The sequence below is a fragment of the Podarcis filfolensis genome (assembly GCF_964270895.1).
Source record: "Podarcis filfolensis genome assembly, chromosome: 7".
Classification (NCBI taxonomy): Eukaryota; Metazoa; Chordata; class Lepidosauria; order Squamata; family Lacertidae; genus Podarcis; species Podarcis filfolensis.
Genome location: NC_139603.1, coordinates 25,991,877 through 26,008,906, shown reverse-complemented (window position 1 = coordinate 26,008,906; position 17,030 = coordinate 25,991,877). Strand labels below are relative to the sequence as shown.

Below are 17,030 nucleotides of genomic sequence, written 5' to 3'. Positions count from 1 at the left end.
CTGAGCACGGGCTGATGCTATTTGGTAAATTAAGAGAGAGAGAAAGAGTGTTCCAGATTTGTTTCCAACTACAGTGGTACCTCGGGTTACATACGCTTCAGGTTCACAGACGCTTCAGGTTACAGACACCGCTAACCCAGAAATAGTACCTCAGGTTAAGAACTTTGCTTCAGGATGAGAACAGAAAACGTGCTCCGGTGGCATGGCAGGCCCCATTAGCTGAAGTGGTGCTTCAGGTTAAGAACGGACCTCCAGAACGAATTAAGTTCTTAACCCGAGGTACCACTGTATCCATCCCCAAATGATAGTGGAGCCTAAATCCACTTTGTTTTGAATTATCTATATTGGCCGGATGGCATAAATCAGAGGTTTTCAACCACGAGTCCACGGCTCCAACTCCATTCTTTCTGTGGCTCCCCTGTGGGGCTCAGGAGCGCAGTTACGTCACCTCCTGCCTGCAGAGCTGGGAGCCTCTCACCCCTTTTAAACACCCCCCTTGTGGAGTGTTCCCTCAACCTCCTCTTGTCTCCTCTCTCCTTGGGAGTCCTCTGAGCTGCCCCACCCCACCCCGAAGAGAGGTACCTCCTCACACTGCCCCACAGGGGCCTGGGACTTGTCTGTCCATTCCCAATAGCAAGGGCTGGAGGACTGGCTGGCTGGGCTCCCTCACCCGCTGGCTTACTTACTCCAAGGCTGCCTCAGCTCCTGTCAACCCCTGGCCAGCCCCAGCGCACCATTTGTCTGGGGAGCTTGTAGCTGGGGCTGCTGCAAAAAGCAGCTGTGCAAGCCTTTGGGAGGCAGAGATGTGAGAGGGCATCAGAGGGGGGAGGGAAGGAAAGAGGGACAGAGGCCAGTGTTGCCCACGGCACCCCTGACCATCATTCAAGGCAGCCCAGGGTGCCATGGCACACTGGTTGAAAACCACTGGTATAGATGTTGGGTGAACTGCAGGGCACAGTAGCTGGTAGGAACGTGGAGCAGGGCCTTTTGGGTGAAAGCACTGATTGTGGAATTTCATCCAAAGGGAGTTAAGACTGTCCCTTTCTCTGTTGTTCATGAGAGTAGGGTTAAGACCTTTTTTTGTTCTCCCAGACTTTTAGCGTGTCTTAATTCAGTGTGGCCATGGTTTTACCCATTTACTCTGGCTCTGAATGCTCTTTTTAAATGCATTGCCTTTAATTTTAATTTTATTGTTGAAAACTGCATTAGAGGGTCTTTTCAGAGTGGGAGGTGTCATTTTATAAACAAATAAAAACAAATTAGTATAGGTAAAGATTTCATGTATAAGCTTGAGCCTGTTGTACATAGTATGCTGTGAGCTCATTCATTTCATTTTTTTTTTTATAATATATTTATTAAAGTTTTCAAATAAAGCATATATTAGATAAGCACTTATCATTGTCCATTTAACATCTCTCAATTGTTACATGGGACTCCCCCACACCTCCCGCATACACTTACATCATTATTAAATTAATTTCAAACAAATTATCATTTAACTCATCTTAATTAATAATCTTAATTTGGTTTGACATATAATTCAGCCTTAAATCTAATTTAATGGTAGACAATTGTCTGCACTGGCATCCAATTCAGCACTCAGCCAAATTACAATATTTTTGTAAATAAATCTTAAATTTCCTCCAGTCTTCTTCCATCCTTTCTTCTCCCTGGTCTCGAATTCTGCCGGTCATCTCGGCTAATTGCATATAGTCCATCAGTTGCATCTGCCATTCTTCCACAGTGGGTAGCTCCTGAGTTTTCCAATTCTTGGCAATTAATATTCTTGCTGCTGTTGTTGCGTACAAAAAGAATGTTCTGTCCTCTTTTAACACACTCTGGCCGACAATACCCAGGAGAAAGGCCTCTGATTTCTTAGTAAAGGTGTATTTAAACACCTTTTTTAATTCATTATATATCTTCTCCCAAAAGGCCTTCACTCTAGGGCAGGTCCACCAGAGGTGAAAAAATGTTCCTTCATTTTCCTTACATTTCCAACATTTGCTATCAGACGAATGGTATATTTTAGCCAGTTTAACAGGGGTCATGTACCATCTATACATCATTTTCATCACATTTTCCTTCAACGCATTACATGCAGTGAAGTTCAGCCCAGAGGTCCACAACCTTTCCCAATCTTCAAACATAATATTATACCCAATATCCTGCGCCCATTTTATCATTGTTGATTTTACCATTTCGTCATGTGTGTTCCATTTCAGCAGCAAGTTATACATTCTTGAAAGTACCTTAGTCTTAGGTTCTAACAGTTCAGTTTCTAACTTTGACTTTTCCACTTGGAATCCTAGCTTTTTGTCATTTTTAAACACTTCTTTAATCTGAGCATAGTGTAACCAGTCTCGCACTTTGTCTCTCATCTTTTCTAAACTCTGCAATTTCCAGTTGTCACCATCCTTTTCTATTATCTCCCAATATTTTGGCCAGTTGGCCTCCATATTGGCTCTTTTCCGAGCCTTAGCCTCCAGGGGTGACAGCCACCTCGGAGTTTTATTCTCCAGTAAGTCTTTATATTTTGTCCAGACATTAAAAACTGATTTTCTGACAATATGGTTCTTGAAGGCCTTATTTATCTTAGCTTTATCATACCATAAATATGCATGCCATCCAAACGCATTATTAAAACCTTCCAAATCCAAGACATCCGTATCTTCAAGAAGTAACCAATCTTTTAACCAGCAGAAAGCTGCAGCTTCATAATACAACTTTAAATCTGGCAGGGCAAAGCCCCCTCTTTCTTTCGCATCTGTTAATATTTTAAATTTGATTCTGGGCTTTTTGCCCTGCCAGACAAATTTAGAAATATCTTTCTGCCACTTCCGGAAGCACTCTGTCTTGTCTACAATCTGCAGTGTCTGAAACAAAAATAACATTTTTGGCAATACATTCATCTTGATGGCAGCTATTCGGCCTAACAAAGAAAGTTTTAGTCTTGACCAACTATCCAAGTCTCTCTTAATCTCTGACCAACATTTTTCATAATTATCTTTAAATAAACTCAGATTTTTTGCTGTTATGTTTACCCCTAGGTATTTAACTTTTTTAACCACATTTAGTTCTGTCTCTTTCTGAAGCTGTTCCAACTCAATATCTGTCATGTTTTTCCCCAAAACTTTAGTTTTTTGCTTATTTAACTTAAATCCTGCCACTCGACCAAAGTTTTGAATCAGTTGTAGTACTCTTTTCAAACTAGACTCCGGCTCCTGTAATGTCAGAACTAGGTCATCTGCAAAAGCTTTAAGTTTATATTGTTTCGCTCCGACCTGAATCCCTTCCACCAACCGGTCCCCCCTAATCATATTCAGGAGCACTTCCAGAACCGAAATAAACAGTAATGGGGAAATCGGGCAGCCTTGTCGTGTACCTTTTTCAATTTTAAACTCTTCTGTAACCACATTGTTAACTATCAGTTTAGCCTTTTGTTCTGAATATATTGCCTCAATCCCGTTCTCAAACCCCCGTCCCACTCCCATTTCTTTTAAATTCCCCTTCATAAATTTCCAAGAAATGTTGTCAAAGGCTTTCTCCGCGTCTATAAAAATTAAAACTGCTTTAGTGTTTATGTTTGTTTGTAAAAGTTCCAATATGTCTATGATGTTCCTTGTGTTAGTAAACATATGTCTGCCCGGGAGAAAGCCTGCCTGGTCTTTATGGATTATCTCACTTAAAACTTTCTTAAATCTTCGTGCCAAAACATCTGCAAATATTTTGTAATCCACATTTAAAAGGGAGATGGGACGGTAATTCTTGAGTTGTGTCTTTTCAGTTTCTGACTTTGGAATCAATGTGATAAATGCTTCTTTCCACGATTCAGGCGCCTTCTTCCCCTCCATTATTTCATTACTGACCTCCAACAAAGGTTGTATCAAATAATCCTTCAATGTCTTATAGTAGTTAGAGGTCAGTCCATCTGGCCCTGGTGATTTGCCCTGTTTCAGACTCAGGATGGCCTGTTCAATCTCTTGTCGTGTTATTTTGCCATTTAAAATTGTTCTATTTTCTTCTGACAGCTTTGCTAATCCATTTCTCTCCAAAAATTGTGTAATCTCTATTTCATCTTGTGGCCCTTGAGTATATAACTTTTTAAAATACCTCTGGAAGCACTTTCTAATCTCTCCCGGGTTCTGAATGTTCCTTCCTTCAACCTCTAAGTTTGTTACTGTATTTAATCTTTGTCTCCTTTTCAACTGCCAAGCTAGCAGTTTCCCACATTTATTTGCCGATTCAAAAGTTTTTTGTTTCATTGTTTTAATCTTCCATTCTATTTCCTGATTTATCAGCTTGGAATATTGCGCCTGATAAAGTTTGATTTCTCTCAGAATCGGTTGGGACTTCGGGTTAGATCTTAACTTCTTCTCCAGCTCTTTGATACTTTCCAGAATTTTATCTTTCTTTTCATTTTGCAGTCTTTTCTTTAAGGAATTCTGTTGAATCAAGAACCCTCTCATCACAGCTTTACTTGCATCCCAGATAGTTCTTTTTTCCACCGTAGTGTTCAAATTAATCTCAAAATAGTCCTTTAAGGTTTTTTGGGCCTTCTTTACAATTCTTTGATCTCTAAACAGGCCATCATTCATCTTCCATCTAAAGGAGCCGATTGGGATCAATGTCATATCCATTCTCAAGGCGTTATGGTCGGAGCATGTTTTGGGGCAGATTTCCACCTTCCTCACCTTAGGTGCCAGACTTCTAGTTATCCATATTTGGTCGATTCGTGTCCAAGTCAGTTGAGCTTCAGAAAAGAATGTTCCTTCTCTTCCCAGGGGGTTTCTAACTCTCCAGATGTCAACCCAGTCCATATTGTCAGTCATTTCAAAAAAGGTCTTAGGTAGTCTTCCCTCTTTAGTAATGTTCTGGTTCTGTGACTTATCCATATTTGTTGATACGACCCCGTTCATGTCCCCCATCATGATGACGTTGTTGTAATCCAGATAATCCAGCATGATCTCGTGCAACTTCTTATAAAAATCCGATTTTCCTTCATTTGGAGCATAAATTCCTAATATCAAAATTTTTTCTCCTTGATACTGTACTTCTATTGCGAGGATTCTTCCACTTTCATCTTTAAAGAGAAATTTTGGTGAGAGGCTCTCTTTTGCATAGATCACTACACCTCTCTTTTTAACTGTATCCGATGATATAAATTCTTGACCAAGCCTTTTATTTATTAACACCTTTCTATGGAGCCTAATCACATGTGTTTCTTGTAAGCATATAATGTCCAATTGTTCCTTTTTTAAAATATGAAAAATTTTAGACCTTTTTTCGGGACTGTTACAGCCATTTATGTTCCAACTCAAAAGCTGCAGAGACATCCTGGATAGGTCTGGTTATTCTTTCTGGGGTGGTACCTTGTTCTCCGGTCCTTGAGGATCCGAGGGGGCGGGCTCCCCTGGTAGTTCTGGCGCTGGCAATCCAAGTCCTTTGTGGAGGTCTTCTCCGTGTGCTCCCAAAAACTTGTCTCTATCTTCCACTGTTTTGATTTTGATCTTTCTCCCTCTGTAGGTAAAGGATAATCCTTGTGGAAACTCCCACCTGAAGATAATTGCGTTGCTTCTCAACAGTCTTGCCAATTCCGTGTAGTTAGATCTAAGGTCCAGCAACTGCTTAGGAATGTCCTTGTAGATTTCAATTCTCTTGCCCAAAATGTCTAGTGACTTTTCGTAGTGCAGGCCCAAAATCTTGTCCCTTTCCTCCTTTGATCTCAGTGTTATCAAACAATCTCTGGGCTTCTCTGTCCTTCTGACTCTGCCAAGCCTGAAAGCAGATACAATTTTAAAGTCTTTTTCCTCTAACTTCCAAAACTTGGCAAATTCCTTAGTTAGAAATTCAATAAAATTATCTTCTTCCACCTCTGGTATTGACCGTATCCTCAAGTTGGTCTCCCTGTTTCGCAGTTCTGTCATCAAAAAGTAAATCTGATGTTCTCCAACTTGTTTGCTGAGTGGTCTTACTTCTTTCTCAAGTTCTTCCAATCTTTGACTAGTATCTTCAGCCAGTTTACGATTTTCACCTACAGCCTCCTTTAATTCTCCAATAGACTAGGCATTCTGTGCAACTTGTCCAGTCAGCTTATTCAAGCTTTCTGTGTTCTGTTCAATTTTAGCTGTATGCAAATCAGCCTTCTTGTCCAGAGCCTCCAGTTTCTCCAAAATTTTCTCCAAGACAGAGCTACTTGTCCCTGAAGCCATATCTCCCAGGTGCAGCTCCTCTGTCTCACCCTCCCCTGCCTGTATTAGGGAGGCCGCCTCTATGTCTGGAGGCAAAGTGGAAGGCAAGGCCGGCACAGAAGATCTACGCTGTGAGGCTGCAGATAAAGTTAGAGTTGTTTGTTTAGTCCTTCCTCTTCTCCTTGCGCCACTCATTCCAAAGTTATCTGTAATCCAAGGTCAATCCAAGTTGTTCCCATGAGAAAGCAGAGTCCCAGATGCAATAGTCAAACAGAGGCCGGGAAAGGGAAAGTAAAACAAAGTCACTGCTGTAAGTCCAAAATCCTCTAGAGGGAGCTTAATACGTCTTCAGGGAAAAGATCAAATCCAAGTTAAACTTATAAATTTAAATCCATGTCTATCGCCTCCACAATGTATTATTTTTAGCAGAGTAAAACTTAAAGCAAAACAGTGTTTCTTACAGTGCCTTGACTGCAACAGTTTCAAAGTATCCAGTTCCAACTCAGAATGTTTCAAAACCTGAATTCAATGTATCCAAAGTTGCAAACTGGTGCTCATCCAGGCAGCTCCAGCACCAGAGATTCTTATTTATTTTATAATCCACTGGTGCCACAGAAGAAGGGTATCAATACACCCCGAATATGACCAGCAAAAGTCAATAGCTCAAAGTCTTTCACTCAGAAAACTGCTTTAACAGGGTGCCAGCATTTAGTTAACGCATAACTTTTTGTCTCCACTCCTCCTGCTCTTTGCTTAAAGTTCAGTATAGCGGGAGATGGGCTTCCTGCTTATCCTCACTCCGTTTTCAGCCAGATTTCAACTTTTTTTAAAAAAGTTTTAAAAGTTTCATAAAGTTCTCAAAAAGTTTCAGAAAGTTGACAAAAGTTTCAGAAAGTTTTCAATGTCCAAATTTACTCACGGGTTGTAGTTTCCAAAGTTCAGAAAAGTTGCAGGAAGAAAGGACAGCGCTGACCGGCAACAGCAATGCGGCTTCACTTCGCTGTTTGCGCAACGACCCACAGCGCCGCTACCCCCTCCGCGATCCGGAGCCCCTTACGGGGTCCCTTCAACGTTTTGGGGGCTGCTTCTGGCGCCCGCCGGGTCCCGAGACCACAGGCTTCTGCCACCTGTGGTTTTCCTGAATGGGTCTCCGCTTCGCCGTAGCGGACGACCCGTTTACAGCGGAGCTCCCTTCTCCTTACTCGGAGAAGGCAGCCATTACCGGTCGCGCCGCCTCCGGAAGTCGAGCTCATTCATTTCAAAATACTGTTGATTGATTCACTGACTGACACGTGACAGCAGAATACACAAGCAATATACTCTAATACCCTTCAATACACTAACACTAATGATATCCTTCTTAAAAAGTAGGACTCAATTATGAATAGAGTGTAATTTTGGTTAAAGCAACATGCTAATATTTTCACTGCAAAAAGTATTATATCTTTTGATCTTTATCAAATATGGGAATATAATCTAGCTTGAACTTTTGTATAGGTATCTTGGTTAAACACAGAATTTCCTATTCCAGAATTAACATATAGAGGTTTCAGCCAAACGAATTTAGTCAATCATTCTTATTAGCTTTGATACCACCAATACAACTGAAGAAAATCAAGTTCACCTTATTGTACCTGCAGGTATGAAAGAGATTCTTTATTCAACAGAAAAACCCTGTTAAAAATAAATGCAGTTTAATGAAGCAAACTTTGTCACCTTCCCTTTAGGAAGTGCTCTCCAAATAGCTGAAGAGAAACAGAAGAACTCTTTGCTTCAGTTTCTAAATGAAGGCCTTGTTCAAATACCTGGCCCACTTCTCTACAGTTTTTCCCCTCAGTGAAGTTGTCATGATTTACCTGGGATACAGAACAAAAACACCTTCTGACATCTTCTATATCATTAAAAATGATGTGTAATTAAACTCACAGACTCATGCCAAGCTGCACTTTTTGTTTTAAACTTTCACCTGTGCCCTTCTTTTCTGCCAGCCATTTACTGAAGAGCTTTATTGTTTACCAGAAATGTTGCAACTCTTTAAATATATTATTTTGTTAGCCACACACTCTGGGCTGTTTGCAATAGGTGGCGTTCAACTCATCTTTACACTGAACAGATCCATTAAAATTAGTGGACCTTTGTTAAATCATGCACAATCATTTCAATGGGTCTACTCTGAGTAAAATGCAGTTGAATGCCACCCAAAGTTATATACGCTGTGGAGCAGATGATTTTTTCATAATAGTCAAAATGATAAATTCCAATTGCACAAAAAAGCTAACATTTCTAAAAAGCCAATATTTAGCTTGTGGTTTGGTTGCAATAAAGTTTTAGCATTGTATAAGTGTGTTAGATTCATTCATTACAACTGGTTAATAAAATGTTTATAATTCTACACAGTTTGGCTTCCATTGAGAATTGCATCTAGTACACTACTCTAAAATTAATCTCCAGCTTTGCTAATATAAAAATACCTTATTCCTCTTTACTGTCATGTCAAGATAAAATTGCATTTTCAAAAATAGGAATTCAGCCACTGTGTATTTCTTTTAGCTAGCATCCCTCAGGTATAATGTTATCACCTGATGAAAAGTTCTGCTAAATTTAAGAAGTTTTCACAATATTTTAGATAGTCCTGAATAAAAGCATTGCCTTACTACAGATTTTGGAACAGTGAGAATGCACCAACTATAGGATTCTGATTCCTACAACAAAGGACCTAATTATTTTGCTCATTGTTCATTTTACATGTTCTATATCCCATCTCCCTTCCCTGATATCTCTAGAGTCTTCTTCATCTGCTTTCAAGACATCTGAGTGCTTTACCTATAACTGTTGCATCTTCCTTCACATTTCTTGACCGATTTCAGTTAAGGGTGAAGAAAGGAAGAGTGTTAGTTTTCACTAAAGCGAGAAGCTGGCAGTACAGGAGCAGTATAAGCAAAGTTCAGAAATAGGTGGGAGAAGGCCAGAAAAATGGTTTAAAAACAGGAAGCCTGTAAAATGCAGAACACTTGAAAGATGTGACAACATTTACAACCCTGAGGGATTCTAACATCTGTAGCTACTCTATGTGTGCACATGTGTTCAGCTGCTGAGGTGCTGACTGCATGAATATAAGGCTTGAAAAGGATTTGACAGCTCCGGGAGTTGACTGAAAAGTGGCCATAAAATATTCAAATCCTGTCTTAGAACTCCTTGTCTTGTTTCTAATTGCTTGCTTACCAAGCCACCTCAACAGTTTGAAATATCTGTGTAAATATGTGTTGTTGTTAAGGTTGCTTCAATAAACTGTACTGGTTGTGTTTCAGATTTCATTTTGGCTCTCTATTTAAATGGTTTGGGGTTCTTCTTTTTTTTACACTTATCCAATTGGCTTTTCGCGATGCACTTCAAACCTCTGGCATGTGTGAAAGTTTTGAAAACATGCATTTATTTACCCATCTGAAAGTAATGGGTCCTCAGGAGCCATTATGGTCCAACCCATAATTCCTCCTTAGCTCTCTTACGATGGACCCAACAGCAGCAACTCAGGGGCTGGTTTGTGGTCTACTTATGGTCATTTGATTGCTGTGCAAGTTTATCAAGTGTATATTTGCATGGTTCAAAAAATGTGTGCAGAAAACAGTCTGTCAATGAAATCGTTTGCTTGCTCCTTTACACTGAATGGGTTCTGCATCATCTGGGCACAGCTGCAAAGCTCCAAATTCTCATCTGTGTCAATAGGGAAACTTATTACCTGACATACTCATACCATCTCCCACATCCAAATTGGGTTTTGTTAACAATGTGTCTTCTCTTCTTCAATAATAATAATAATAATAATAATAATAATAATAATAATAATAATAATTTATTTATATCCCGCCCTCCCTAGCCGAAGCCGTGCTCAGAGCGGCTAACAACAATAAAATAATAAAACATTCTAAAATCATTTCATTATAAAATTAATTCAAATCAAATGGATGGCAACCATTGGGTTAGAGTTCTGTGAAAATTGCCAAAGGAGGGAGTCAGGCTGTGCTCTGGCCAAAGGCCTGGTGGAAATAGCTCTGTCTTGCAGGCCCTGTGGAAAGATGTCAAGTCCCGCAAGGCCCTGGTCTCTTGTGACAGAGCGTTCCACCAGATCGGAGCCACAACCGAAAAAGCCCTGGCTCTGGTTGAGGCCAGCCCAACCTCTGTGGCCTGGGATCTCCAAGATGTTTTTGTTTGAAGACCATAAGTTCCTCTGTGGGACATACCAGGAGAGGCGGTCCCGTAGGTACGAGGGTCCTAGGCCGTATGGGGCTTTAAAGGTTAAAACCAGCACCTTAAACCTGATCCTGTACTCCACCGGGAGCCAGTGCAGCTGGTATAGCACTGGGTGAATGTGATCTCGCAGCGAGGACCCCGTAAGGAGTCTCGTCGCAGCATTCTGCACCCACTGGAGTTTCAATATTGCCTTAATGTTTATTTACTCAATATTTTCATCACTCCTTTTAGATATTTTTACAATTATTTTTATTTATTACATTTATTATATCCCACCTTTCTACCATGATGAAACCCAAGGTGGCATACATGCAGTTCCCAGGTACTCTCCTATCCAGGCACTGACCAGACCCTGATCGGTTTAGCTTCGGTAAAGTGTGCCTTCAGATTGCACCATTTACAACCTCCCATTTACAAGGCACCTTAAAATGTTACATGTGCAATGCAGCATATCATATCCTCCAAGGAATCTAGTTTTATCTTATAATGAGGAATCTAACACATCAAGGTAGATTCAGACATTAATTGTTTGATTTTAATTTCTAATATTTAAAAAAGCCACTCACACTTCTATAATAGTTTCCCTGCAAACTATTAGCATACCAAATAACGGCTCAGTCACCACTTTGGTAATTTATTGTGCTTAAACAGTGCACTAATGTAAATTAAGCTATAACATGGGATATGAGATGATACTGCCATGCTGAATATAAAAGGTTGTCACTTTTCCCATCAGATAAGACCAATACCCACACACGGTGATATTCAACTAAGTTTTACTCAGAGGAGAACCACTGAAATTAGTAGAACTAAGTTAGTCATGTTCATTGATTTCAGTGGGTCTGCTCTGAGTAAAACGTAGTTAACAATCACCCCAAATATAGCTTCAACATGGAATAAAATTTGACCCTTTATTGTGGATATACAAGTTGATATATAGAATTGATCCATAAATAAAATATGCTGAATGCATTGAACTTAATTTTGAGCTAAAAAACTATAAGGCTTTTACAAAAACATATGCTGCCCAGGATCCAAATCATCTTGAATTGCTTCACATCAGGGGTTTTACACATGTGAACACACCTGGCCTTTCTAGATCATTACTTAAATCATAGACTGCCAAATAGGACTGGGTTGCAGACAGCTGAGTATTCCTAACTTGACCAGGATATACAAAGTCTTTAAAGCCAGAAGGACTGTGAGAAGTTGGGGGCCAATCTTCATGGTTGATCCAGGAATCAAAACAACCAAGCAATCAAGGTGGAATTAGCACCAAAGGTTTGGTCTGAACAGAGCCAACGCTTGATAGTGACAAAGGTATGCAATATGCATGATAGGACAGTGCTGTTTCACAGTTAGATCGTTGTAGAGGCAGGATATTGGGAGGAGAACAGAAATATACAGACCCAACAAGAGGATACCTGTTGAATTAACCATGGGCCAACTGAAAGTTCTTAATAAAGGCACAGCTATAGTCTACGTAGCAGGACATTGTTACAGTTCATCCAACACAGAAAATGCACACACCTCTAAGGACCCAAATAACATCCTCTTCCTCCTTCTTCTTTATCAGTCTACTGCTACTGGTAACATTTTGCCTCACCACACAATTGTTTCTCACAAATGACTCAACAAAAAACTATAGATGGCCTGACCACATAGAAGTAAAGCAAGAAACACATGTTTAATTCCAATTTCTTGAGTTATGCTGAACAAGAAAAAAACCACACAAGCCATTGTGGTGCAGTGGTGCTATTGCAGGTTAATATCTCTTTCCCAGGCTGTCTCTCTTACCATCATTCCTTCCAAGCGACCGAACCACATAACTTGCACCACTTTTCAGGGTGCAATTTGAACATTTATTTAATAAACCTCTCAGTGTTACATTACATTTGTGCCCAAGAGGAAGTATAGGGAAAGCATGCTGCCTTGCCTTGCCTTGCCCCCATGGAGATGAAAGGGTGCTGGCTGTTGGCTATCTTGCCCAGGCAGATACTTAGGCTCCTGGTTCTAGACTTCCTCTCTGGCCAGAGACAGAGGGAAAAGTGAGGTGGTGGCACAAACAAGAACACCACTTGCATGACCATCCTTGCAACCACTTCAACTAGGCTTGCATGGTTCAGCTTTATTTTAAAGTGAACAGGTGATGCTTGCAGTTCTTTTTGCAGGAGTATCATCTAGCAGAAGCATTTGTTGGTGCTAAGATGAGGAGAGGGACGTGGGTGGGTGCTGTGGGTTAAACCACACAGTCTAGGGCTTGCCGATCAAAAGGTCGGCGGTTCGAATCCCCGTGACGGGGTGAGCTCCCGTTGCTCGGTCTCTGCTCCTGCCAACCTAGCAGTTCGAAAGCACGTCAAAGTGCAAGTAGATAAATAGGTACCGCTCCGGGAGGAAGGTAAACGGCATTTCCGTGCACTACTCTGGTTCGCCAGAAGCGGCATAGTCATGCTGGCCACATGACCCAGAACCTGTACACCAATAAAGCGAGATGAGCACCGCAACCCCAGAGTCAGTCGTGACTGGACCTAATGGTCAGGGGTCCCTTTACCTTTACCTTTAAGAGGTGGAGAGGCTAATTTCTCCCCACTGCAACCATGCCATGCAGCCGACCCCACTTTCCATGCTACACTGGAAGGTCTTCCAATCCTCTAGAACAGACAGGAAGAAGGCATGTGGACCTTCACACACCTGACCTGAAAAACACTTCCTGGTTTGCCGAGCTACAATTTGTCATGACATCTGTACTGACAGACTGCCGTTTCGGTAATTCTCCCAAACCAAGACTGTAAACCAGGAAGTGTTTATTAAAGAACAGATGCAAGGGGAAGGGATAGCGTGTGAGCACACAGCTCATTCCCAATTTCCTCCAAACCATGAACTGGAAGTTCTGATAATATGATGTCTAAAACGCAGCCATTATTGACAGTTTTGAAAATTAAAAGCACACATAATTTTAGAAGCAATCAAATAATTCTTGGGATTAGGGGACGAATCTCAAAAGCAAGCAAACAAGACACTTTCACAACTGTTCAAATTCCTGCTATGGTTCACCAATTAACAGAGGTGGCACATAAAAAATCTGCAGAGGTTTCTACCTGCATAATCTTTCACTGTCTCAGAGAGGTACAACCCAACATCAATCGGAAACCAGATGGGGATGAAGTACAATTAATAGTTGTGAGTATATGCAGTTAAGAGTTTCACCACAGATTTCTAAACAGAGCAGATTATTTCTGGTACCCACAATACTAAATGCTGTATTCTTCAGTTTCACTTTTGGTACTCACTCCCATCCTTAGTCTCAAAGACAAACAAAAGCTGCAGTCCACCTGGTAATTTTATGTAGGGATGCTGGTGGCACTGTGGGTTAAACCACAGAGCCTAGGACTTGCCGATCAGAAGGTCAGCAGTTCGAATCCACGCGACGGGGTGAGCTCCCGTTGCTCGGTCCCTGCTCCTGCCAACCTAGCAGTTCAAAAGCACGTCAAAGTGCAAGTAGATAAATAGGTACCGCTCCGGCAGGAAGGTAAACGGCGTTTCCGTGCGCTGCTCTGGTTCGCCAGAAGCCGCTTAGTCATGCTGGCCACATGACCCGGAAGCTGTACGCCAGCTCCCTCGGCCAATAAAGCAAGATGAGTGCCACAACCCCCGAGTTGGCCACGACTGGACCTAATGGTCAGGGGTCCCTTTACCTTTACCTAATTTTACGTAGACATGCATAATGATGGGCTGCCTTAAATGTGAAAGTTACTCTCTCCTTTAACAAGGAGACAAAAAGCAACCAGCCGCTTATTCTGGTCAGATGAAAGAGCAAAATTTATGTACTGCATAAAATAATGCAGCACAGCAACATTTGTAGAAATCAGGGAGAAGAGGGTTGCAGGTGAGCTCTGCTTCCACACTTTCACTTCTGCACTGATGCACATTTCTGGCTATGATCCAAAGCTGATTGTCACCTCTCACCCCATGTGTCAGGTAGGCTGCACATTTTTCTTTCCTTATGTTTTGTTTTTTAAAACAATACTAATCCAGTCAAAAGTTTGGAAGCCACTTTAAGATTAACCAGGGGTACCTTTACCTTTACCTTTAATGCTTCTCAAAAAAAAGTGAATAAAAGATTCCTTACGAGCCCAACTTGGGCAGAAATATATGGGTCAAAAATGTGGTGAATACAATTCCACTGTGGGTTTGTCGCTGAAATTATATATATCGGTACATATATATGTGTTGCCGCGTACACCTATGGATTCTGTGCGTCTGTGTTACAGATGTTTACTCAATATTATAAAATTACTGTACCTGATAACTACAGTTCCATTTTTCACATTAGAGGATATATCATGCATAATCATCATAAATCTGTTTAAATAATTATGCATTTTGAATGCATATAAGCTTTTGAGCGTATAAACTTTAGATACGGGTTGAATCTACAACACTTCATGTAAAAAAAAGCTCTAGTGAAATACAGTATTGAAAAGCCTCCTTAAATTAACCTTCCCAGCAAGAATGTACACACACAAACACACGTAGCAATAGAAAAGCCATTCAGCCGTGAGCAACAGCTTACAAACAGGCATGGCTGAAGTTACATTTTTAGACTGAAGAGAAGGAAGGAACTGGCTCTATATAAACTATATATAGAATTTGGCCACACAATAACGATTCCTAGTCTGTGGTCATTTTAGGAACCTAAGAAGGTCTTACTTACCAAGTTTCCTTTATTGAAAAGAATACTGGCATTCATCGTTCATATTCAATTCAGAGAATGAAAGACGTTTCCTCCTTATTCCTGAGGGAAAATACTCCTTGGAGAAAACACTTTTATGGAGGTAATTGAACTTTTAAAATAGATGTTTCATTCACATACAGGAGTTAGCATGAATGAAAACTAATTGGAGGTATATATTTCTGGTTTTCCTTACAACTGAATAAAATTCAAGCGTTATATTAAAAAAAGAAGAAGAGAAAGGTAAAAATCAGGAAGTACCTCTAGATTACAGCCCTCAAGCCAATGACACTGGATAGAATCCACTAGGAAGCAGATGCCTTTTAGAATCAAACTTTCACATTTGTGTTAATATAAACAAGTTATGTGACATGTCTAGTTCCTCCCCTCATTGCATTATTCATTCCCACCGTCACCTTCTTGTTTGTGCAATAATTCCCCCATACCTGTTGACCCCTTGCACTGCCTGGGCACCTGCATTTCCAAGCTTAGGAGATGGACTGGACCATCCTTGATATTAAATGGTCAGCGCTAAAAATAACGTGATTTTTGAGCACCTTTGTGGAAAAGCATGTATTTCCATCCATTTTCCATGCTGTTAATTAAGCACCACCAAAATTATTCAATCCGTGCCAATATTCAAATGAACTTGCTTGTGTTAAGTCATACACTACCCTTTGACAAGAGAGGGATTGATTTCCAAATAAATCCTTTTTTTCTCTATTTGCACCTGATCTGTAAACATTAAGAATAAACAAACCATTGTACCTACAGCAATGTGCAACAAGAAGAACAACAAGAAGAGGTTTGCAGAGTGGAAAGACTCCCACTAGATCTATAATTCCCTTTGATACTTGAAAACATTTGACTTACGGGAAATAAATCACTCTGCCCTTGCTTGACTGAAAGGGCACTTAGGATCCAAGCCACTGTGTTTAAATAAATTACTATATTTATGCAGTGCAGACGTGAGTTATTACCATATTTTTCCATGTATAAGACTAGGTTTTTCCCCTTAGAAATAATGTCCAAAATTTGGGGGCGTCTTATATATGGGGGCCATCTCCCCCATTTTCTTAAATCGGGGTCCCCAAAAATAAGGGACATTTTATACATGAGGGCGTCTTATGGACGGAAAAATACGGTAATGTATACAGGTACATATATATGCTGCTCATATTGTAAGTGACTGTATTCTGCAATGCAAGTCATTCCTCTGAAATCAAGTTCTATGCTACATTAAGAACAGATAACTCCTGACCCAATGTTTCAAATTAATATACCTGGCCTGTTTTAAAAGACACTTTAAAGATGCTGCTGCCAATATAATTAAATATGTACATTAATCTAAACTAATGCACATATTTAATTATATTAGCAGCAGCATCTCCTGCCTTGGTTATAAACAGCCTTCCAAAGACATCACACTGGTATTATTCACTATTTTTACATAGTCGCCTGTAGCGCACACAGTGTTCATTTAAGATATTTAAGTTTGTACATGTGGGCATTATTGCTGGTACTTCCCAACTGAGCAGAATTAATTTTTAATTTGGACTTTTAAGCTAAATATGAAAGAAGAAGCATGTACATACATGTACAACGGGCAAGTTGCAACTGGAAAATTATATAACAGGAAAACACTTATACTTCAAGGCAAGTTCCAAATCCAATAAAGGAGGTGAATCCTACATGGCGGCCAAAAACATGCAAGTCAAAACACAATCTAACATGAACAAAGCAGCCATACAGCCAAAATTTCAGCAGCGATAATATCCCACCTGTCATTATGTCAAATAGCTTGGCACGTTTCCACCGCGAGACAAAAGTGACTTTTGTTTGTGTGTCAAATGTGCTTTGAG

At 40.4% G+C, this 17,030-nt stretch overlaps 1 protein-coding gene and 1 long non-coding RNA gene across 4 annotated transcripts in view; both read right to left on the bottom strand.

The window, feature by feature from the left end:
* The window catches only part of GMDS (GDP-mannose 4,6-dehydratase), a 279,224-nt gene that overhangs the window by 215,501 nt on the left and 46,693 nt on the right, over positions 1 to 17,030 (bottom strand). The gene's annotated exons all lie outside the window — the stretch shown is intronic.
* Positions 1,195 to 16,441, bottom strand: LOC310767288. The gene is made up of 4 exons (XR_014550843.1): positions 14,138 to 16,441; positions 10,610 to 13,790; positions 7,438 to 9,986; positions 1,195 to 1,319 (listed from the first exon to the last, which is right to left on the bottom strand). It is a non-coding gene; the product is annotated as an uncharacterized lncRNA (long non-coding RNA).